At 49.9% G+C, this 24,458-nt stretch overlaps 1 long non-coding RNA gene across 1 annotated transcript in view; it reads left to right on the forward strand.

Annotated features, from left to right (window-relative positions):
• Positions 1–23,258, forward strand: part of LOC119110563 (uncharacterized) — a 48,005-nt gene extending 24,747 nt beyond the window's left edge. Inside the window, exon 4 of the long non-coding RNA XR_005095509.1 lies at positions 23,148–23,258. This is a non-coding gene — a long non-coding RNA (uncharacterized LOC119110563). The remainder of the gene's footprint in view (positions 1–23,147) is intronic.
• The last annotated feature ends 1,200 nt before the right edge of the window (positions 23,259–24,458 follow it).

Here is a 24,458-nt window from a genome sequence, read left to right on the forward strand (position 1 = left end):
ACCACTGGAGTAAAAAGTATCTCTAAATCCGAATATCAGCATCATCATCAAGTGTAATATTTTGTCTTCAACTGTGCAGTCAGACTTCGCTGACCCTAGAGAAGTTTTTTAAGGTCAGTTCTGACATTGTTTTCCGAGCGTGTTAAGTTTAGTGCGTTGCCAGGTACGTGACTCCAGCATAATAACGTTCATATAACGGTGTCTGCAGAGGAAGCTCTAACTATACATATATGGCTGTCAGTATACAAAAGTTGAATAAAACGTGGACAAAGCTGGGTGGCCAAGAAGGGGATGGTTAGGTCATTTTTCAGAACGATGATATGAATACCGTCAACAAGAGAAATGAATTATTTTTCCATCTTTACATGCCCCTTTTGCTCCCATTACTCACCTCCGGTAAGTTTGCAGCCTGCCCTGAAATTTACAGCTTGTGGAACGTTTTTCTTTCTAGACCTATGAATCAGCTTTAAAATGGCCGGATAACGGTGAAAAGCACAAGCTAAAGCTCACCTGACAAGCATTTTCGTTGTTTTTTTTTTGTTTTGCCTTCGCGGCACGTTTGGTTGTCACAGATATCCTGCGATCTCGAAGCATAAATATGCCGGAGACGAACAATACACATCGGATATGAGGAGTAAAATTGCAGCAGAGCGCGTGCAAAATCGGTGAAGATGTCTTACGATGATTCAAGTATGATATTATGTTTGTAAAGTTTTCAATGGGCGTTTTTTTTATTCAAAGCAGTAGCAGTTAGGACACGAAGGAAATGAGTATTGAACGTGTCTCGGCACAATGAACCACACTCTGATAGCGATCCATCCATAGGTGTGACCTGCGACATTTTGATCAGGTGACACAGGTGAAGTTCTGTGCGTTTAGCCCCCGCGCCCGTATCTCAAGGACTCAACAGAATACAAGTCAAGCATTGTTAGATAGCAGCAGCGGTATGAAATTTAAAATTCAATTAATGTCATTTCCTAAGATAAGTTAATTCCAGCAATCAAAGGTGGAAAACCATTTTTGTAATAGATGCTGATGGTGCATTTGAAACTAGCTTGATCTGGAATTACCCAACTTTGTGTGATGGAGTGCCATCAATATACAGTGGAATACGATACCATCAATTAGCAAAGGAAATTCTCTTGGAAAGGATGCCCCCACGACAAACTTACGCTATCGGCAAACATTTCACCAACATGACTTTGACAAAGGCGCGACGAAGGTATCATTACATTTGACTTAAGAAGCTAGGATCCTCCAACTTTTGTAGATATAGTGAAATTATAAACAATCAACAACAACAAAATCATCGTCGAGTTTGATCGGTCGAAAGATGTATTATGTAAATTTCAAGGATTTTCCGAAGCGCCGCCCCGGGGAAGAGTAAAACTCAGCGTATCGTCTGAAGTCTTAGCCGATGTGGATCACTAACAGTCGCGCAAGCTTTAATGTACGCTTCATCCGATTTCTGATTGATGACTACATAACTGATGTGAATCCACGCATCCTTAATTGCAATGCAACGAATCACGCATTTGTGCCAAGGTAGCCAAGTTCTTCGTTGTCGGCTTATTCCATTGGCTGCTGACTACCTGCGGTACTTAGGGTGTTCGGGGCAATTCCTCACAACAGAATATACAACGCTGGGAGCTGCTTTGATTCCATCTGTACCAGTCTTCATCAACATGAGATATGCATGGTGACCGCATGCAACAACTGTCTTGCTATGCCGTTTTTATTTGTTTGCCAAATGTGTGTTCATTTGGTAAACGTTTAGGCTGCTTCGGTCTCAGGTGTGATATAAAGTCATTCAGGTCACACATCCATCGAACATAGCGTGCTGAAGCATGGCACATACTTATTCTTCGAAATCTCCTTATATTTCTCCTCATACTGATGCCAACCGCGTTTTGGGTCCGTAGAACTTTATAATTGAAGTTAAGCCCCACGTGTTCGGCTTTGTTATCTCAGGGTAGCTTTGGTTTCCAAGTTTTCGACATCCCAAGAGTGCAACGTGGAGTGAGTTCCTTGCAAAGTGTATACCTTAGACGGCAAGTTTGGAGCACGGGTAAGCACTGACTGAAGCTCATTCTGGGTAGACTCAGTCCTGGTCCAGGCTGGAACAGGACGCGTGATGCCGTGTTCGGGTCCCCTGGCCCGGCGGCGCGCTTGCGGTGCGTGACGGACGAGGTCGAGCGCCGACTGCCGACAGCACAGCTATCAGGTGGTGAGCTCGGGATCACGGGACGCGTGATGCCGTGTTTGGGTCCCCTGGCCCGGCGGCGCGCGTGCGGTGCGTGGCGGACGAGATCGAGCGCCGACTGCCGACCGCGCAGCTATCAGGCGGTGAGCTCGGGGTGAGACCCAAAGCCTGGTCTCGGGGTGCTTGTACGGAGGCGAGGTGAACAGCTGGGGGGGGGGGGGGGGGGGGGGCGGACACCGGGCTGACGAGCACTGCCGGTCCGCCCGTGGAGTCTGGCCTGAGTCGGTGACAGGAGTCGGGGAGCTCCTCCCCCGGCACAGTCCTCACATCTCATCAGGGCCTGGATTCGCATGTCGCGCGGGCGACCGTCTGGTGCGACGGCGTGGCCGGTGATTCAAGGTATGTTGCAGGGCCTGGGTTATATATTGCTTGCTCAAAAACAGCATGTGCTCTGCCAAGTGCATGCTGATTTTGACTGCATTATGCACGTCCATCAGCTGACAGACGTCGCTGACGTGAGTCTGACAGCCATACAGATGCAATTTACAGGCATGGCTGGTGTTCGCTGAGTTGTGCTAGTGTACCGTGGTGGCGAGTCCTTATCTACGCTTGACGTCATGCAGTTTTACAGTGGTCTGCCGCGGATATTGTAGCAGGAGTGACGAGATTGTTGTTTTTCTGATGAGAGCGATAAGCGTCGTGAAGGAGGAATCTCAGCATGTTTCATATGGGTGTTTTAACACAATGCTGCAACTAAAGACCTTTCGTGACCACAAATATGCACACAGGTTGACATAATGCTTGTCAACTGGCTTTGCGTTGATGGAATGTTTGCTCGTTAAGGTGGCTATTACCAGGTAAAAGACTTTATTGTGTTTCAGTCGGTGGCTGCATGCCATAAGGGCCTTCATGCCCCCAAACATTCAGGCTCTAACTCTTGAAGGTCCTGACTACTAAGTTAAAGAGAGTTTCTCTGGGATTTCGCCGCCATTTTCAGACCATGACTTCGCCCATTGACTCGCCTGAGCGCGGTATAGTCGAACCCGTCGTCAGGTGCACGGCGACTATGGCACTTTGGCGGAACCCGGGATAACATCACACCTGTGGGATGCTTGTTATGTTTGAATTGCCAGTATAGCATTTCGGCGCTGCAAGTGGGATGCGAGGCCTGAGCGTTTAGAGACAAGTTTAGCAGCTCCTGTTCGAGAACGAGAGGACACAGATATTTTCGCTGAAAATAAAGACAACGCTAAAAAAAACTCTCCACGCAACAGCTGTTGGAGAACTAACAAACTACCAGGAATGAGCACCAGATGCTCCTGTCATACGATGACGTGCCCATAAACTCACGGAATTAACGAGACAACTTACGACGACGTAATTTGGAGCAGTTCCCTTTGGGGACGGTGAGTTGTTCATTTACACAAGCGTTGATGAAACAAGAGAGCCGTCAAAAGTTCCGAACATATGGATGGATCGACTGCAGAAGCAGGTATGTATCACGTGTGTTGAAAGTCGAGCATTGTAATTTGCTCGGATCGATTTTCTATGCTAGTTTCGCAGGAACATCGTAACTTTAATTACGCTACAGCCAGGGACATCTCAAAGCGAAGAACCAGAGGAGCCTCTCCTCCCCCTCTTTGTGAGCCAAGAGGTTCACGCTAGATAAGGGGCGTTTTCGCAGGAATTCGGTTTAGATTTATGGGACGTTGGAGCAATTTTTTAAGTTACACCTCTCCTGAAAATGATTTCCGCTATGTTTCTGGCTGCAGCTGCGCAGTTAACATGCCACTAGCTTACACCAGACCCGAATGTACTTGTTTTGAATAATAGAACGAAGTTTTACCTAGACTAGTCTTGGATAGCTCCATCCCAGAAAATCTCTGACGCTTGTTGCAACCTTGACATGCACCCTTCCCCAAGAACACTTAAGTGACTGGCGGCAGGCAGTCCACTAAGCAGAGCATTCCGTAAATCTTAAACCGTGGAGAATGAAACAGCGTATGATCTTGGCATTCGTTTACACGTGATATTGGTTACACCAGTCATGCGGTCGTGGCACATCCTACGCCTGTTTGTAAGCATTGCTTTTGAAGGGATTGGACACGCAAGACACCCTGAGCTGGATCCGAGCCGGCCATTGCAAGTACAGCGGTGCCGGAGCCGTGGATGATGTTCTGTCTTAGCCTTATTATCAGGGATCCTGATGTGAACAGCTGTACGGAACAATGGGAGTTGTCGTGCGTTGCACCAAGCATGGCGCTGAACGACCGAAGTGTCCTTTTCCTCGCCTGGGCATTGTCTCACAATTAAAGTGCACTGCCGTTAACTAAAAGCGCAGACAAAGGCTGGACTGTCCGGCAGGGCTCTCCTGTCTATTGTTCGCGGCAGCCGTGAGTTGGTTTCTTCTGTGTTCTGTTTGGAGCTCGCTCAGCCCAGGCTACCGCACATTTAAGTCAATAAACGAGCCTTTCGAACATCCAACAATCGTGCCTTTGTTAGTTAGGTGAAGTGAAGGGGATTAACTTTTCGTTCCAAATCCTGACGATCGATTTTTGGAGCTCTAATGCACGACGCAGTTGTCAGCAAAAAGTTGTTGTACCTATTTGCCAACAGTTGTAAAATTGACATGCATTGGTCCCTCAGGTGTGCGTAAAACACTTGGAATCCATCAGAGGATCGTTTTTGCTAGGAATGTGAGAACGTGTCAACGTGAGAACGTGAATGTGAGAACGTGAGAACGTGTTTGCTAGTCGGCGAGAACATGTCAAGCATTGAGCCAGGAGGGTCGACTTGTCAGGGGTTTGTTCTCCTCTTGCCGCCCGCAACCACCCTGCGTAAGTTGAAGTTGAAGAATGAGTTGAAGGCATTAGGCACGTGAGAGGGATGTAATTTTGTTGACATCGATGATCAGCGGACAGCACGCTATGAGGGCGCGTAGCAGTTTATGGACCAAGCTTTTCGCGATAGCTCTTTGTGACGCGTCCTGTAATTAAGCTGTCAGCTCTCCGAAAAGCACCCTGTGCGACCAAGGTTCTACGGTGGCTCGCGGACAGCGACCGCCCCGGCCGCACAAGTTGGTTGTGGGGGTTGAAGCCCCGCCCTCTACAAGGTAAAGCTGGAGTAGTCACGGCGTTATCACGGCCACGCCAGGCACAGCCCACCTCGATTCCGGACGCTACACGCGCCCGAAGAGCCAGCCAAGACCTGTAATGAGATTGATCGTCTGTGACCTTTTGCCATTGACGCGAGTGAATGTGTGGGCGTGCCGGCACTGCTTATCAATTTATATGGTAGGCTCGAAGTATTGCTCCTCGGCGTGAGTCTAGCGGGTGGCTGGTGTCGGGCCACATGTGGAGGTTTGGCGCGGCAACGTAGATTTTCTTGTCCAGCAGTCGTCGTGTAGCGTACCCTCTGAACTGCCTATCTCGGCCTGGAAGCATCTGCTGTTCTCGGGATGTCGCAGATTCGAAATATCACGAGGAGCCGCGTTTCGAAAGGAAACATGGCCTCTCTGTAATATGAGCTACCCTGAGCTACCGAAGTATTTCGGGTAAATTACATTGGACACTGGGCAACTCTCAAGTCGCAATACGCGCAGATCCCTGGTGGATGCTCCAGTCAAGGCTCACGTTAGCAAGTTACAGTTATATCATTTTTAAAGCGATTGTGCGGTAGATGATGCAGTTTTTTCAATTTCATAAAGAGCAAGTAGTGCACAAGTGGTATCAGCCAATTTCAACTTTAACTTATCAAGTAACTCAAGAGTATTGTCCAAGAGCTTCGGCAAATTTTAGCAAATGGAAGAATGCATGCATTATTTTCAAAGATGTTGACCGTCACTTCCTACCTTCAGTTCACAGCATAAATAGTAAGCCTTCATAAGTTGTTTAGTGTATTTGCGAGGAACATTACTCGCATGAACAGTACGGTGGTAATGGCCGTATTCATCGGAGCAAACCCAGGAGGATGGAAATAAAGATGCGTTGATATTTTGGCAATATGCCTTTATCGAAACGAAAATCGGAAGTGAAATACTTGCCTGCCGATGATCCAACTCGATTTTTCTAACAGTGGGCCACAGTTTTTACAGGACTTCAAAATTCAGAGGATTAAACAAGGAGCAATTGCCAGCCATTACCATGATCGAGAGCATATCCAACTAACAATTAGAATGCAGGAAAATACGCATGCATGCAAACAAATTCAAGTAAACAGACATCAGGGAACACGCTTTATTCAAACATGCAAGCAAGGTGAAGTAAACCAGCATCATGTTTCACGCATTGGCTATACATGCAGACGATTCCAATTAAACAGGCATCGCGCATCACGCGTCAGGCATCACTTACACATGAAAACGATTTAAAGCTAGCACACCATGTACATCATGCCACAAATCACGCTAGCATAAACAGTTAGGATGAGCTTTGTGCGTTAAGGTTTAATTGCCGACTTTTTGTAGAACAGATTCGCTTTTTTTCCTGTCTGCGTGGTCCTGCACTCTTGTAGATGACTTTCAGCTCTAAAAGAGACGTAGTGTCCACATATCCCTGGATTTCAGTCTGAGTGTGTTTTGCCAAAAAAATGGTCACCGAAAGGGGTATTTCCTGTCTTGTTTTAGGACCTTGCAGATGTTTAAAACTATGTACCCCACGTTTTCACACAGTTTACACTTAATTTCGGAAACCACGTTTTTTGCGCGCACATTCCTTAAAGCCCATGCTTGCATAAATGACATTTATTGCCACCTAGGCACTTAGGCTTCGAGAAAGAAGATTTCACCAGAAACTTTTCTAGCTTATTGCCGTCCTTCCAAGCTATGCGCACGCGCAGTTTTCATTTTCTAACGATGCAACAGCGCTTAACATCGTGGTAACATCGTCACGCGTAGCTTTGATCTTCTCATGATGCAACATGGTTAGAAAATTAAAAATGCGCGTAAGCACAGCTTGGAAGAACGGCAGTAAGCTAAAAAGTCTCTGGTAAAAGCTTCCATCTCAGAGCCTAAGTGCTCGGGCTGCAACAGATGCCATTTATGCAAGTCTGGGTCTCAATGTGTTTGCACGCAGAAAAAAACCTGGCATACGAAATCAAGTGTTAACTGTGTGAAAACATGGGAGGGATATTGTCTGTACCGGAGAGCCCATTTGTCCTATTCGTTTGAGATATAATGAACACCCAAGATACGCTAAAAACAAAACAGGCAATACCCCTTTCGGTGACTAGTTTTTGCTAAAACACGCTCCGGCTGAAATCCAGGGAGGTATAAACCCTATGCCTCTTTTAGAGCTCAAAGTCATCTACAGAGCGAAGGACCACCCAGACGGAAAATAAGTGAATCTATTCCATAAAAAGTCGGCAACTAAAGCTTAACGCACGAAGCTCATCATAACTGATTATGCGAACGTGGTATGTGCCGCGATGTGTGATGTGTGCTAGCCTAAAATCGCTTGCATGTGTAAGTGATGCCTGGCGCGTGATGCGCGATGCCTGTTCGATTGAAATCGCATGTACGTATAATTGATGCGTGATGTACGGTGCATGTTTATTTCAAATCGCCTGCAGGTTTGAATGAAACGTGATGCGTGATATCTGTTCGCTTGAATTCGTTTGCATGTACCCACATTTTCACGCATTCTACTTCTTGGTTAGATATACACCGTATCGTAGTATTGGCTGGCAATTGTCCCTTGTTTAATCCCCCGAATGTTGGTGTCCTGTATAAACTGTGGTTCGCTTTTTAAAACAAAACTGAAAATCGAGGAGGATAATCGGCAGGTAGCTATGGATTTCCTTTAGTTGTTCGTTTCAATAAAGGCATCTCGCCAAAATATCAACGAATCTATATCTCCATTCTCCTGTTTTTCTCCGATGAATAAGGCTGTTACTACTGTCTTATCCACAGTAAGTTTTTTTCTCTCAATCTTCGTGCTCAAACCGCATCTAGCCAACATTTTGCAAATCCCGAACTTTCACAAATGCCCACTGGCTGTTCACAGAGATAACTGAAACCAGAGAACTTTGCTTGTCACCGTGCGTACAATTCATGTTTGATGGCGACATCAGTTGAAAATTAAAGCCTCTCTTTCGGACTTGCAATGGGCCGTACATCCAACGAACCACGGACCTTCCGCGCGCCTTTTGTCTTTGGCGAGTTATTTTGCCTGTGTGTGTTCTGTATTAAAGTATTATGTGTTCTGTATTATGTGTTCTGTATCAAGAAAGCATCATCTGTATTAAACTTGTTAGTTGTCAAGACTTCTGGCGTTACGTTCTTAAGAGGGTACGGGGAAACATGCCCACCAAAAACGAAAATTTGTTAAATGTTAGGAACGTTGCGCGGTTTGGCTCTGAATGGTTCGCTAAAAGTTTTCTGTTGATAAGTGCCCACCCTTGACAAATAAATGTCCAAAGTATTTGTGTGAACACGTGACACCATGGAGGAAGAAAGTTTGAATAAATAAATGAAAGAACTTTGACCTTTGACAGCATTTATGGCGAATTACTTGTGGTGACACTGTCGTCATGACGTCACGGTTAGTCTAACTCAACAATTTGTACCTTTGTACGCGTTAAGGCGGACGGAATGCTTCTTAGAATTAAAGGTCTTGCTTCGGTCCAGAGGCGGATAACGTCTTTAGTAGGCCGAGTCATTTAGGCATGAGTCAACCCTTCTCAGCAGTCCGGTAACTTCAGGCTGCCGCAGTCCAATGCCGCCTGCATGTTGGAGGAAAATGAACGAGTGAGCCAAATAGACCAGGATCACACGTGTAAAATCATCCAGAGTCAACGGCGGGGGCTTATGAAACAACAGCAAGTAGCCTCACTCTACCCCTTGGCAAGAAATATGAATGTCTTTACCCATATCAGCTATAGTCTGCGGGCATGTCCAAATTCTGCAGATACAGCGGAAACATATTCGGACCTCCTTTGACGCGATGTAACACATCAGTCATATGAGGCACAGTAAGGTCACCTGACTCACTTTCGTGCAGTTCATCCTGGATTCTAATTTTTCTCACGCACATCGGTTGTGCAATCAGCAAGAGGACAACGGGTGAACGGTGCGAAAGATGGCGGGGCCGGTAAACCCGGCGAGGGTTAACAACTATGCTTTCATGGAACCGAATTATTGCTTGCATTCACCACGAGTCCCTGCCACGTGAAACAGCGGTAATTCATTAATCATGAAAACGTTCGAATGCAACATTAGCATTCGGCTTATAAGCGACTGCCTTCTTTATCTTCGTGTGGTCTTCGCAATGACCCAGTGAGGAAACTGAAAAAACGAAGCATGAATGACCGGCAGCACCACCTGCATGGCCGTCTCAAGAGTCATTTACGGCGGCGCCTTTAGCAGCAGCGAGGGGCATGCGACCATACAATACGAGCTGTGAATTGGCAGCATTCATGCGAGCCGCAGCCCCTGGAGTGGGTGTGAACAGAGGGCGCAAGAGCCGACGGGCCCTGGCGTCGACGGTAACAAACGATGCATTTCGAGTCATCGATCGCCGCTGCGCGGGGGCGTCACCCCCGCCACAGCCGTGGGGCGCTCGTGTTGACATGTGGACCAGGCACACATCGGGTGGCGCGGCGGTACACAGAAGCGAGCGGGTGCCACGGGGCAGACGGCACAGCTCATACAATTCCGAGAATCCGCGGACCCCACACGTAACTTATTGGAGAACTGCATACAATACCCAGTAGCCACAAGTCCCGTTGGACAACAGCTCGGCTCAGCAGCGCAACAGCAGACAACAGCTCGGCTCAGCAGCGTACCAGCAGATATTAGCCCGGCTTACCAGCGCCACAGCAGCTTACCAGCGCCACAGCAGGCATTAGCTCGGCAGACATTAGCCCGACTCACCAGTGACAAGGCAGACATTAGCCCGGCTCACCAGTAACACACAGACATAGAGAGAGAGAGGAAGAGAGAGAGAAGAGAGAGAGAGAGAGAGGAGAGAGAGAGAGAGAGAGAGAGAGAGAGAGAGAGAGAGAGAGAGAGAGAGATAGAGAGTGAGAGAGAGAGAGAGAGAGAGAGAGAGGGAGAAGAGGAGAGAGAGGAGAGTGAGTGAGTGAGTGAGTGAGTGAGTGAGTGATGATGAGTGAGTGAGTGAGTGAGTGAGGTGAGTGAGTGAGTGAGTGAGTGAGTGAGTGAGTGAGTGAGTGCGTGAGTGAGTGAGTGAGTGAGTGAGTGGGAGTGAGTGAGTGATGTGAGTGAGTGAGTGAGTGAGTGAGTGAGTGAGTGAGTGAGTGAGTGAGTGAGTGAGTGAGTGAGTGAGTGAGTGAGTGAGTGAGTGAGTGAGTGAGTGAGTGAGTGAGTGAGTGAGTTGAGTGAGGAGTGAGTGAGTGAGTGAGGATTGAGTGAGTGAGTGAGTGAGTGAGTGAGTGAGTGAGTGAGTGAGTGAGTGAGTGAGTGAGTGAGTGAGTGAGTGAGTGAGTGAGTGAGTGAGTGAGTGAGTGAGTGAGTGAGTGAGTGAGTGAGGAGTGAGTGAGTGAGTGAGTGAGTGAGTGAGTGAGTGAGTGAGTGAGTGAGTGAGTGCGTGAGTGAGTGAGTGGAGTGAGTGAGTGAGTGAGGAGTGAGTGAGTGAGTGAGTGAGTGAGTGAGTGAGTGGGGAGTGAGTGAGTGAGTGAGTGAGTGAGTGAGTGGTGAGGGAGTGAGTGAGTGAGTGAGTGGTGAGTGAGTGAGTGAGTGAGTGAGTGAGTGAGTGAGTGAGTGAAGTGAGTGAGTGAGTGAGTGTGAGTGAGTGAGTGAGTGAGTGAGTGAGTGAGTGAGTGAGTGAGTGAGTGAGAGTGAGTGAGTGAGTGAGTGAGTGAGTGAGTGAGTGAGTGTGTGAGTGAGTGAGTGAGTGAGTGAGGAGTGGTGAGTGAGTGAGTGAGTGAGTGAGTGAGTGAGTGAGTGAGTGAGTGAGTGAGTGAGTGAGTGAGAGTGAGTGAGTGGTGAGTGAGTAGAGTGAGTGAGTGGGTGTGTCGAGAGGAGAGCGAGAGGAGAGGGAGCGGAGGAGAGAGAGAGAGAGAGACGGTTTATTGAGAAAAACATGGCTTCGAGTATCAACTCATATAGCACATGTGCACAATATACATATGAAGTAGGATACTACTTAGTTGATAATATATCTGTGTTTATGAGAGTGGTTATATGGGGAATACTTGATTTGCGTAGTCGCGTACCACAGCAAAACGTTTGGAGTGTGCTTGCGCTCCTGGTATTTCTGCCGGAGATCGCCACTCGCTGCTTTGGAAGCAGATCTCTATGCATGGGAGACGCTTGCATTTGTTTTCCTAGCCTTAGGCATAGCTTTTCTCTTCTGTCAGCGAGGGCTTCCACGCCCAAGCGTTGCAAGATGTGCGAGTACTTTTCCGAATGGCCGAAGATAATTTTCAAAGCTCTCTTCTGCACTTTCTCAAGGTGTTGCGCCTGCTTGGCAGTGAGTCCCTCGTGAAAAACCGGGGCACAATATTCTAGCAATGGCCGATGTAAGTAACATACACACGAACAAGTTGTTCCTGCGGTGGATGGTACTTCTTCATTATGTGGAGCATATATAGAGCTTTCGATGCTTTGGTTATAATATCATCCGCATGTGGAATTAGCGCGGCTCACCAGCGGCACAGCAGACATGAGCCCGGCTCACCAGCGCCACAGCAGACACCAGCTCGGACAAGTGTACACCGCACCGCACAGCGCCGGGTGCGGCACACCGAGCAAATCAGTCCAGCCGGCAGCCCAGGCACGCAAGTCGACGGCCGATTTTCACCGTTCAGCGATGTGGTCTTGAATCGGAACGGGGCGGGACCGATAAGGCACAGCTGGTCTTTCATTTGCATTCCACTTTGATCGCTGACAGCCTGGTGAACGACCCCAATCCACTGCCGCTCGCGCGCCGACCGCCCGCGGATCCGTCGGGGCCGGGGAAGCCGCTGCCAGCGTGAGAGGTCACAAAGCGGCGTGGCGCTCCCGCGTCTGTTGCGCGTGTCACAGAGAGGTCACAGAGAGGTCACAGAGCGGCGTGGCGCTCCCGCGTCTGTTGCGCGTGTTTGGCGATAAGCAGAGACGCGGCTTCTCTGCAGGCGGGTTTGTTATCGCAAGCTGTCTTGGCCAGAACGAGTGGTGACATCTCTGGATGAACCCATTATTTCTGGGGTATGACTGATGTGGTGGGAATATGGGCGAATTGCCGGTATTCGGCACGTTGAGAACATCATTTTAAGGCGAAAAATTAATTCTTTCATAATTTCATAACAATTCATTTTCATCATTTAAAATCAACTTTCGACTTTTATTTTGAACTCTTACAATACATCAGTTAGATGCTTACAACGCTGCGGTACGGCCTTCATACGGTACTTTTCCTTTTGCCACGAGTTTTCTCTTTTCCCTTCAATGATTTAACGTTTTTGGCCTTAACGAGGGCTTGCTGAAGTCGACCATCACCTGGTTGTTCGGTTAATGCGTTCCTCTGTTGTGCTCTGTTCCCCTACAAGATTGGACTAGCGCTGTGTTTTTATTTCCCGTGCCGCAGTCGAAGTGAGGGTGGGCGATGCTCACGACAGCGGTGGTGGTGTAGTGCTGGAAACTTTTGTGTAACGATGACACCAGGATATTTGAAATATCAGATGATGAACAAAGAACCACCCTGTGACCCTGTGGAAATAAAAAACATAGCCTTAGAATAAAACAATCAACTTATCGATTTTCATCAAGCTGCAGGTTAACCAAATGAAAGACGTTCGCTTTATCGAGAAGTCACCATGTTACCATGTGTGTCATGTGTAAACGGTAATTGATTTTTCCTTGATGCACAGTTTTTTTAGTTCCTGTTAAGTCCTCTATGACATGAATTGTTAAAAAACATCACTTTTGTAAAAATCTACCCGGTAAACTGAGAGGGAACTGTTTGATATTGAGATTGTCGTGACCAGCTCCTTTTAGTTTCTGTCAGGAAGTTATTGAGTTGGTTTACGAATATTTTACTACTTATGTAGTACTACTTAGTCACATCATAGATATTAGATACATTAATGAGGCTAAAACCACACAGGGAGAAAACTATAGAAAGGATCAGAGCATGACCCTGAGTGTACTTCTAACTCTCGTTCCTAACTCAGCTGTCATAATCCAAATCACGTCTGTACCACTCTCGACAGTTTCCTCCTGACGGTCTCATTTCAAACATTCCTGGAGAACATTACAAAACGGTCCCAGCAAGAATCGTGAACTCTGAAAGCACGCAGCCACAATGCCGCCTGCAGCACTCAGCCCACCAGCACACACTTGTCAGCAATGGACGCCCAGGTCAGCGTGTCACTTCCGTGACGCTTCTGTGATCGACCTATGCGGCGCCGGCTGCGTTACGCGGCTGCCTGCCTGGATCTGGGCGATGGGGGCCCGCAGATTAAATCCAATATGCGGACTGGCCTGGGCATCAGTCGGTGCCCTTCCTCCGGCAACCGGACTCACCTATGCGTTGTTATGTTGCGAGAGCGCCTCTTTGTATGCAAAGTGCAGTTGCACCAATCACCATTTAAAACGATTTGCAGTTGTCTGGGTTTAAAATTGTACGCTGTGACTGATCGTTTGGTTCGATGATGTCAGATGCACGAAATTAATCCGCTCGTTCTGCGTGATTGTTCTATGTTCGCCACCCGCATCGGATTATACATATACTATGACCGCATCACTTCCCTGGCGCGATGCTTCCATCAGCTAAATCGATGCGAAATATCACCCGACTATGCTATGAAATCCCAACACCAAGGACATTTCGCCAAGCAAAAAGCAACTCATTTTTGCCATGTATCACACAAAAGCAATATTTTCAGAGCACCCCAGTAATACATCAGCGGTTTCGGAAGCCACGGCACGATTTACAAGAAGCCCCAACAATTATCTGGAGAAGTGGGGACATTTGAGACGCTGACGACCTCCGGCATGTGAGTGGCCATCAAGCCGGACGGCAACCAGGTCCGATATTTGATGCCGAAGCACTCCGCACCGCCGTCACCCCGCCGGTGGTCACGTGTTCAGTCGGGTGCCGGCATCGATTCCGTAATGAACGGCAGGCCGAGCATTCCCCACGGTCCCATCGGTCCCGGCCGCCCGGTCACCAGCTCCAATATCACCGCCACGTCGCCGGTCCCAGCCGTCCTCCTCTAATGCTGCTGCCCTGGTCCCTGCCGCCCGGCCGTCAGCGCCATGACGGCTGCGCTGATCCCTGCTCCAGCGCAGGCCAACGGCGCCCGGCTGCGCTCTCCAGGGAGAGGATCAAACCACGGGTAAAGACGCGGCAGGCGTCCATGGAATTGTCGATTAAAAGAGCCGCTGACGCGCAAGGTCAGCGGTCAGGAGCTGTGTGCAGCTGTGTGGACGGCTGACAATGGCGGTCTGATGACGTCACGGACAGAGCGGGTGACATTTCACCCCGCGCTCCTCACAGCAGCGAGCCCGCCGAGTGCTGTGCTCCATGGGCGCGTTTCTAAATGCGGAGTTCAAAAGGCAAGGGCGCATCCAGTTTGGTTTGGACTTCCCATAGGGCCAGTGCTGCGGACAGCATACAGAGTTATTGTGGGGTGAAAGACACAATCCAGACGGAAGGAACATTTCCAAATTATTTTGAACAACGCACATTCATATACGCAATATTTCACTTATAACTGGAAAATTCCGCAAGTGCAAGCCCTATAGCAGGGCATTTTCTGGTGCCGAGAAAACGATTGACCCGCATCCTTGATCCTACATTGCTGTCCGAAACCAAATGGTGGTGGCAATATGGAATTTTCACTACCCTGAACAAATGTGTCAGACAGCTTGCGTTGAAAAACGGAAACTACGGTCATGTTTGGTCAGTTAAGATGCCTCCACGGAATAAGCCATGGTAAACAGCTTAGGTTCGCTTTTAACTGCGTTTGATGTTAACTAACTGTTCACTGCTAACACGCGCTAGGCGGTGGGGGGGGGGGGGGGGGAGGGGCCAACTTGACCCCACCGAAGGTTTTTCCAGAATGGTTTCCGAACGGCGCGGCGTAGCCGCGCCAAATTTTTCATATCTGTAGACAATTGAATATCGGATCGTTTGGTGGCAAATATTTAGATGTATCCTTGTAAGGTCGCTGACCTTTGGCAGGTCAAAAGCAGGCCATGGTTTCAGCGAAGCCAATTCTAAGGAATCGTTCAATCTGATACAACAACGGAGTGTTAGACGAAGCCATACATCTCTGAAATGCTTTCTTAGACAACACAACAATTAAATGAGCAAATTTAATTGACCTAAGGTCAGGTATGAAGGTCAGACCAAGGTCAAAACCAACCTGTTTGATTACTCTAGGGCTTGCTGTATGGAATAGTTTCTGATGCTCATTTCGAATTTAGTGATAGCAACAACCGCATTCTACATCTTCCATGCATTTCTTAGAGGTCAGAATAGGTCACTGACCTAAAATGACCCAGGTCGACATTTGGTTTTCAGTAGCATACTGCTTAGCGTAATCTTTGTCGCCTATTCAAATGTAAAACTCAGAGAAGTCTTGTATGATTTTGGTCACCATGTCCTTCAAAAGGTCAAATAAGGTCACTGAATTTAATGAGCATGTAACCTTTTGCTTAGAAGCAGTCGTCTAAGTTCTGGGGGCTTTGAAGACCTACCTGCAGTTTGACCTTGTTTGACCTTATTTGACCCAACGGTCATGATTTAGGCATCTCAAACTTTCACCTATGTGAGCTCACGTACCGGTCAACATACCCTGTGAATCTGGTGCCTCTAGATTCCATTGTTCTCGAGATCTCAGGGGGGTCAAATTGACCAACTCCCCCGAGCGAAGGGTACCTAGCCCGCCACCCGGGCGCGTGTTAAAGGAACCGTTTCACATCGGAAGGTATTGAAGCAAGCATCGGGTGTGGTGAAGCAAGCTCACTTAAAACTATTGTTATATTTTGTAAGTGGGAAAGACTGCTCTAGGCAGCACAATTCTCTGTTTTGTAAATTGCGTCATGGTTTGATTACGTCATCGCACTTTGCATGAATCGATTTAGAGCCAATTGACGGCCGTTATGTCTCGAAATCACGTTCATAAACGCCAGATATTAACGCCTCGACAACTGTATTTGTATTTGCCTTGATCGCCGTGCGGCTTATGAAGTGGCAGGATTTGAATGGCGTTATTACGACACCATGAATGTCAAGGTGACTTTGAAATACTCTCCTTGATATAATGTTCCGCGTTTTCGCGGGTGTGTAGCTCAGAAGCCAGAGGGACTGAAATCTTAAGGACAACATTGTGAATAGCACTGAAAGCGCTTTAAGATTTCTATTTCAGTTTAAAACCCCGTATTAATGTGGAGCACTCCCTTTAAACGGAATTTGGTCATAAAATGTGTTTTTAGTGAAGTCAACCCTATATTGCCTCTCTTGACCTACGACATCATGACCTACGATAAAAAGTCCCCTGAAAGCGTCTAACTCGCGGAGGGCCGGCATAGCTATTCACATACCATAATTTACCGCCACCGAGAACGCCAATTGAATTAAAGCTCATACACAGTTGTGTGTATTTAATGGTAGACATTCGTGCCAAAGCAATGAAGCGCATGGAAGCGTTCGAGGAAAAACTCTGAAGTCGTTACATATGAATTGAACTGACGTGGTAAGTTAAATAAAAGTTAACAACCAGAGAAATACCTGGTGGTGGCCATCTCGGCGTGTCTGGGTTTTTTCAGTTTGCTCGCACTACGACATTAAGTTAAGCGTAGCACTGAAAATTTGGAAAAATTAATCATGGTGATACGACCTTTAACTCGAACTTAAGTACCAAACGGCTTTCCAAAACTGAGTTTGTGCAACTTGAGTACACTTCTGGAACAATCGTGTCCCGGTTTGAGTTGCGTGTGGCCACGTGGTCATTGTTGAATAGGCCCGGTCTACATCCATTCAGCCATAACCGGGGTTTTGCGATGAGCGGTAGCGGGGACTTTTTCATTGGTTGTGCACTTGCCTAATTAATTAACGGTTAATTATTTGCTTTATTGCGCTGCAAATATCTAACTGATATCATCATCTGAAAACACAATCAAACGAGCTCGCAAACTGACCGCCACCGCTGGCACCGTCTCCTCTGTCGGGCTGGTGTGAGCAGGCCGTCCGGGCACTGCCTCCGGTCGGCCTTCGTGCCGCGAGGCCGGCTGCACGCCTGACCCCGCCCGCCGACGCCGCAGGACGGAGAGCCGTGGCCAGCACCCTGGGTGCCGGCCCGGACCAGCCGTCGCCGCTCGCTGTGACGCGATCCGGGGGCCCGCCACGCCCCGCCCCCCTCCCGCCGTCGGGACACAGTGCTGCTCCCTGGGGCGAGGGACGGGCGGCGGCCGGTCACGTCACATGCCGTGCCGGCGCCGAATAAGAAAGGAAGCCGCCGGGCCTTTGGAGCGCCGCCGGGGAGCGGCGGAGCGGCCGGCGCGGTCGTCACTAGCCGCGGCCTCAGCGGCGCCCGTGACACTCGGCTTTAGTAACAGTAGACGCCCGTGACACTCGGCTTTAGAAACAGCAGACGCCCGTGACACTCGGCTTTAGTAACAGTAGACGCCCGTGACACTCGGCTTTAGAAACAGCAGACGCCCGTGACACTCGGCTTTAGAAACAGCAGACGCCCGTAACACTCGGCTTTAGAAACAGCAGACGCCCGTGACACTCGGCTTTAGTGACAGCAGACGCCCGTGACACTCGGCTTTAGAAACAGCAGACGCCCGTAACACTCGGCTTTAGAAACAGCACACCCCGTGACACTTGGCTTTAGTAACAGCACACCCCGTGACACTCGGCTTTAGTGACAGCACACCCCGTGACACTCGACTTAAGTAACAGCACACCCCGTGACACTCGGCTTTAGGGACAGCAGACGCCCGTGACACTCGGCTTTAGTAACAGCACACCCCGTGACACTCGGCTTTAGTAACAGCACACCCCGTGACACTCGGCTTTAGGGACAGCAGACGCCCGTGACACTCGGCTTTAGTAACAGCACACCCCGTGACACTCGGCTTTAGTAACAGCAGACCCCGTGACACTCGGCTTTAGAAACAGCAGACCCCGTGACACTCGGCTTTAGTGACAGCACACCCCGTGACACTCGACTTTAGTAACAGCACACTCCGTGACACTCAGCTTTAGTAACCAGCAGACGCCCGTGACACTCGGCTTTAGTAACAGCAGACGCCCGTAACACTCGGCTTTAGAAACAGCGACCCCCGTGACACTCGGCTTTAGAAACAGCACACCCCGTGACACTCGACTTTAGTGACAGCACACTCCGTGACACTCAGCTTTAGTAACAGCAGACGCCCGTGACACTCGGCTTTAGTAACAGCAGACGCCCGTAACACTCGGCTTTAGAAACAGCAGACCCCGTGACACTCGGCTTTAGAAACTGCACACCCCGTGACACTCGGCTTAGAAACAGCAGACCCCGTGACACTCGGCTTTAGAAACAGCAGACGCCCGTGACACTCGGCTTTAGTAACAGCAGATGCCCGTGACGCTCGGCTTTAGGGACAGCAGACGCCCGTGACACTCGGCTTTAGAAACAGCAGACGCCCGTGACACTCGGCTTTAGTAACAGCAGACGCCCGTAACACTCGGCTTTAGTAACAGCAGATGCCCGTGACACTCGGCTTTAGGGACAGCAGACGCCCGTGGCACTCGGCTTTAGTAACAGCAGACCCCGTGACACTCGGCTTTAGGGACAGCAGACGCCCGTGACACTCGGCTTTAGAAACAGCAGACGCCCGTGACACTCGGCTTTAGTAACAGCAGACGCCCGTAACACTCGGCTTTAGTAACAGCAGATGCCCGTGACACTCGGCTTTAGACAGCAGACGCCCGTGGCACTCGGCCTTAGAAACAGCAGACCCCGTGACACTCGGCTTTAGTAACAGTAGACGCCCGTGACACTCGGCTTTAGTAACAGCAGACGCCCGTGATACTCGGCTTTAGAAACAGCAGACGCCCGTGACACTCGGCTTTAGTAACAGCAGACGCCCGTGACACCGGCTTTAGTAACACAAACGCCCGTGACACTCGGCTTTAGAAACAGCAGACGCCCGTGACACTCGGCTTTAGAAACAGCACCCCGTGACACTCGGCTTTAGAAACAGCAGACGCCCGTGGCACCCGGCTTTAGAAACAGCAGACCCCGTGACACTCGGCTCTAGTAACAGCAGACGCCCGTACACTCGCTTTAGTAACAGCAGACGCCCGTGACACTCGGCTTTAGAAACAGCAGACGCCGTGACACTCGGCTTTAGTGACAGCACACCCCGTGACACTCGGCTTTGAAACAGCAGACGCCCGTGACACTCGGCTTTAGTAACAACAGACGCTCGTGACACTCGGCTTTAGTAACAGCAGACGCCCGTGACACTCGGCTTTAGAAACAGCAGACGCCCGTGACACTCGGCTTTAGAAACAGCAGACCCCGTGACACTCGGCTTTAGAAACAGCACACCCCGTGACACTCGGCTTTAGTAACAGCAGACGCCCGTGACACTCGGCTTTAGGGTACAGCAGACGCCCCTGACACTCGACTTTAGTAACAGCACGCGGGCGTGATAGGCGCCCCAGGTGATGCTTCGCTGCGTGAGCAGCCAGGCGCCGTGAAAAGCGGCGGCGTGTGCCCATCGTCACTGTGTTAGGCGGCAATGGCTTTAATTGTTGGCTGTGGTCTGTCTTAGAAATGGTAAACAGCTGCAAGCGTCATGCTAGACAGCTGACGGGCCTGCGCTTGTCAGAGGCGGATCCAGGAGTTTTGATCGGGGGAATATTTTCCCTAAGGGCGGCACGGGTGTCAGGTGCCGTCAGTGTAAGCAAAACGAGCATACGCGGCATGTTAATATAGGGCATGCCTTTTATACAGACTGGTGCGCAGATTCCCAGGGTTCGAGTCTAGTCCAATCCCGTCCCACGAGAAGATAGGAAGCGCGCCAATAGCAGGGCGCGAGAGGTCGCAGTTCTCATTAATAATCCCACTGAACACGATGCATGGCGATTTTTACGAAAAATGGGCCTGACCTCATTCGCGAAATTTGCTCAACATCGTCGAAATGCCTACGTCCATAAGCTATCTCTACATCGTTCCCAAAAGTACTTCAGCACGTTTTTCACTCAACGAGCGCGTTTTTTATGAATTCCCAAACGCAAGTGTTTGTGAAGATCTCACCTCAGTATCACACGGCATGACGTCATGAATGCTGACATACCAGACAGGATGACTGTCGAAATAATTTCTCCATCCGCTGTAGTAACACCTCGTGTCGAAATAATTTTTCCATCCGCTGTAGTAACACCTCGTCTTAATCATTTAGTGGAACTGCATCGCGGTGAAGTTTATTCGTTCAATCAACGTTCGTATTCAATAATCAACGTATTCGTTCAATCAACGTTCAATCAACGTTCAAACACAGATCGTCCCCAATCAACGCGCGTTCTGCTAACCGGGATACCCTCGATCTTCTTTGAGCGATTTTCCAGAGCGTCGGTTTCCATTGGGACCAGGGGTATAGTTTTCTTTTCAGTTGGGTGTGGGGGGGCGGCTTCAAGCCTCAAATTAAGCTCCAGCCACCTGGCCAAAGCTGGGAAGGAACCTGTTTGTTAGCGAATTTTGGGGTTAGGTTTCGTAACTGTTCACGGTTCAGCCTCCTTCCCCCCCCCCCCCCCTCCAACTTACTTTGCGAGACTACTCTACATATCGCTAGAGAGGGGCGCAGAGGACAGACGAGACTACGCCCCTTTTCTGTACAGAGGGCTCTGATTTTCCGTTTTAAGCTTCGCGTGATATTAAGCGTGATTGCTTTACATATCGCCTTCATGAAGGCAGTGTTACTTTGCAACTGACTTTCCCGCAAGATCGGGGTCGTCCACTTACGAAAGAGCAGCATTTTTGTCCCAATCACCGCCCATGTCATTGGTCAATCAATGGTCATTGTCAGGGACATATTGTGGGGAAACCAGAACGGGGCCATTATTTCATTACCGGGTCCACTTCAACTCAAGGGGCGGCCATGAATAAATGAGCACCTATTTTGTGAAGGCAGCTACACGTACCGGCACCATGGCGTCGCTTTGAGAAGTGTGCCACGTTTCTGAGATTAGAGAGGGAACAAATCAGGATTGGCAGTTGGGGTGGGGGGCGGGTGGGGTGGGGGATGGCAAGCCGTAAATTAGGGACAACCTTGCCTAAAGTCGCTATTTTGTATACGGAAATGGTAGTAAAATGCGCTCACGGACCGAATTAGATAAGGATATCCCACGGGGGGGGGGGGGGGCATTGGTGGCATACGTATCCCCCGTCCCCTCAAGTGGTTACGCCAATGCGGGCGCTCCGCTCAGATGACAGAGGGATAGGACGTAAATTCAGTTAAGTCTTATGGTGCCCTCGACCTCTCAAAACAATACTGTTTACTGCACTTCCTGCTCTGGGCGACACCAAAGTCTTCGGACTGCACGTCTTTAATCCTGCAGCTGCAGAAAATGCGGGTAGAAAGGGATGGCACCTACGGAATGCGGATATGCAGAAACTTTGATATACAACGATAAATGCAATCCAATGGTTTAGCTTTCTATGAATAGCGCTTACTGGGCCCTTCGAGCATATCGTTGAGCAGTTCCGAAGACAATGACCGGAAAAAATATTCAGCAATTCGTTTGTGTCTCGTGAAAATAGGATGTGCAGTACGATCTCCGTTTCGTTGAAAGGGAAATACAATCAGACGCTGGTCATATCGTATATTTACAAGCCGTTTCCAGTAGCGTGGGCTGATCAGAGGGTGTCTGACACGCTTTTGTCCCTGAGGTATAAAGTCGAATCGCTACTCTTCGTCAATTGGACAATGTCAACGGACATAACTGTTGAACGCCCTTGCCAGCCGCTTTAAAGGCAGAAAATTAAAACGAGCATTGCTTGTCAGCACGCTTATGTCAAGCACCAAAGCCTGTGGGGCGAAAACAACTGGTTGTGCTGCAGCAGTGTGCTGCCGTTTCACCGACGCTGCGGGCTCTCCGCTGTTTTCTACAATAGTAACATTACTCCGATGGCGGCCGGGGTGAGTAATGGCAGCTCGTGTTCCGGCCGCCCGCTCGATTGTTTTGATAAGCGGCGGCGACGCTCGGTCAATAGAAAATTGGTGGTGGATCTTGTATCGCGTGCAGCGTCAGGCCGCTCCTCACCCCCCCCCCCCCCCCCTCTCACCGCCCCCCCCGCGGCGGCGCGCGGCGAACTTTCCTGGCGCAGATCCAACTGTTTGCCACCTGTAAATTTATGGATACTAAAGTGAATGCTTGAACTTAATTATTCGCGATTAGGCGAAATGGAGGTACATTTATCCGGACAGTCCGCTTTGAAATGGTCATGGGCCGGGTCTAATGGACTGTCACAAGTCTTCTGAGGCGGGCTCTGGCGACACGCAGCAGCGGAACATCGCACTGGAATGCCACGGCATCGGCTGAACAGCACGGCGGCGCGCCGCCGCCAGCCTGGCCGCCAAATTTAGCCGGGACTGTCAGGGAATGTTCGGTGCAGATATTGGATTTTGAGCTGTAATAAAAGTTCAGTCTGTTGGCTGAACTGGCACGATCAGAAGCACGCACACCTTGATGTACTGGGAGGTGAATGATGGTTAATGCAGGATGGCGTGTTCAGATGCTGCCAGGCTCAGACGTCCACGCCCAGTCTACTGTGGCTTAATGAAAACCGTGCTTTGGTGATGTGTTCATCAGGTGTACGCACCGCAAAAATGCGCCACTACTAATTTCCATTCACGAACGTGTGTATGTTGTCGTTCTCGTTCATGACAAGCCGTGGCAATTCATGTCGCATTGTCGCATGTCAGTTTCGAAGCCAGCTGTCGCCCGGTTGCTCAGCCACGTGACGCGATCTCTCTCTCTCTCTCCCTCTCTTCCAGAACTCTCTGCTGCGGGCCTTGCGGCCTTGGCCACGGCAGGAGGTCATCCTCAGACGGGCCGGGCGGCAGCGGCTGTCGGAAGGACAGTGGCGGACACCCCCGCTGGAAGGCACTACCCCACGCAGGTGACCGTGCGGGCACAGTGCCTGGGCCTAATGGCGGACTGCGTTCAATAGATGTGCATCCTATGAGGAACGAGCAAAAACTTATGATGCATGTGGTGGTCATACCCTTTCCACGGTGCATAGGTATGCAGAGGTATTTGAAGTCTTACTATTCATCCTCCACTGAAGAAAGTATTGTCCAAAGTAGGCTAGAAGTGATCGGGACATATTTTACAGACGCGTACAATGTTTCCGATGACATGCTTGTTATTAAAGTTGAATTGTCTGTGATATATAGAAACTAATCATTTCCTGGATACGTATAATTACATACTGCGAGATTTCCTCGGTAAGTGGCTTATGTCTGTTCATCACACTCGAAGGCTCGGTCACTTTGGAATGCCAATGCCTTACCGAGGCTGGTGCGCTCAGCATCAAAGTTAACTCTGCTAGTTTGTCACGCCAATGACTTATCGAATTGGTACACCTAACTCTAAAGGAATGCGCCCGGAGACTGAGGCAGCCGGGTCATCTGCAGGGCTCGGTGCGACCGGTTCTGGGCATCGCCCGCGCCCCGCAGCACCAGCGCGATGTTCACTGCAGTGGCCCGTTTCAGGCTCGCGGAAGGCCCGGCGGCGGCCGCTGCGGAGGATCCGGAGGAGCCGGAGGAGCCGGCTGCGCCGTCGCCCCGGTCGGCGCCGCCGGCCTCGGAGCGGTGCCGGGCGTGGCGCGGCCCAGGCGCGGGGCCATCGACTTCCTGGAGTGCGTTCGCGCCCGGACCGGGCTGCCGCGCTGGCTGGTCGGCCTCGTGCTCACCGCCGCCCTGCTGGCCACCGTCTGGTTAACGGCCTCCTTCCTGCTGCCGCTCACGGCTGTCCCGGTCAGTCACGTGCTGCTCCTCACTGTGTCCCTGTCAGTCACGTGCTGTCGCTCACTGTTGTCCCGGTCAGTCAAGTGCTGTCCCTCACTACTGTCCCGTCAGTCACGTGCTGCCGCTCGCGGCTGTCGCGGTCATCACCTGCTGTCCCTCACTGTTGTGTCGGTCAGTCACCTACCGCCCTCACTACTACTGTCCCTGTCAGTCACGTGCTGTCCCGGTCGTGCTGATCCTCATTGCTGTCCTGGTCAGTCACGTGCTGTCCCGGTCAGTCACGTGCTGCCGCTCACGCTTTCCCGGTCAGTCACGTGCTGTCCCCGCACTGGTGTC

This window comes from Pollicipes pollicipes, unplaced genomic scaffold, assembly GCF_011947565.3.
Source record: "Pollicipes pollicipes isolate AB1234 unplaced genomic scaffold, Ppol_2.1 Scaffold_7231;HRSCAF=8579_pilon_pilon_pilon, whole genome shotgun sequence".
Classification (NCBI taxonomy): domain Eukaryota; kingdom Metazoa; phylum Arthropoda; class Thecostraca; order Pollicipedomorpha; family Pollicipedidae; genus Pollicipes; species Pollicipes pollicipes.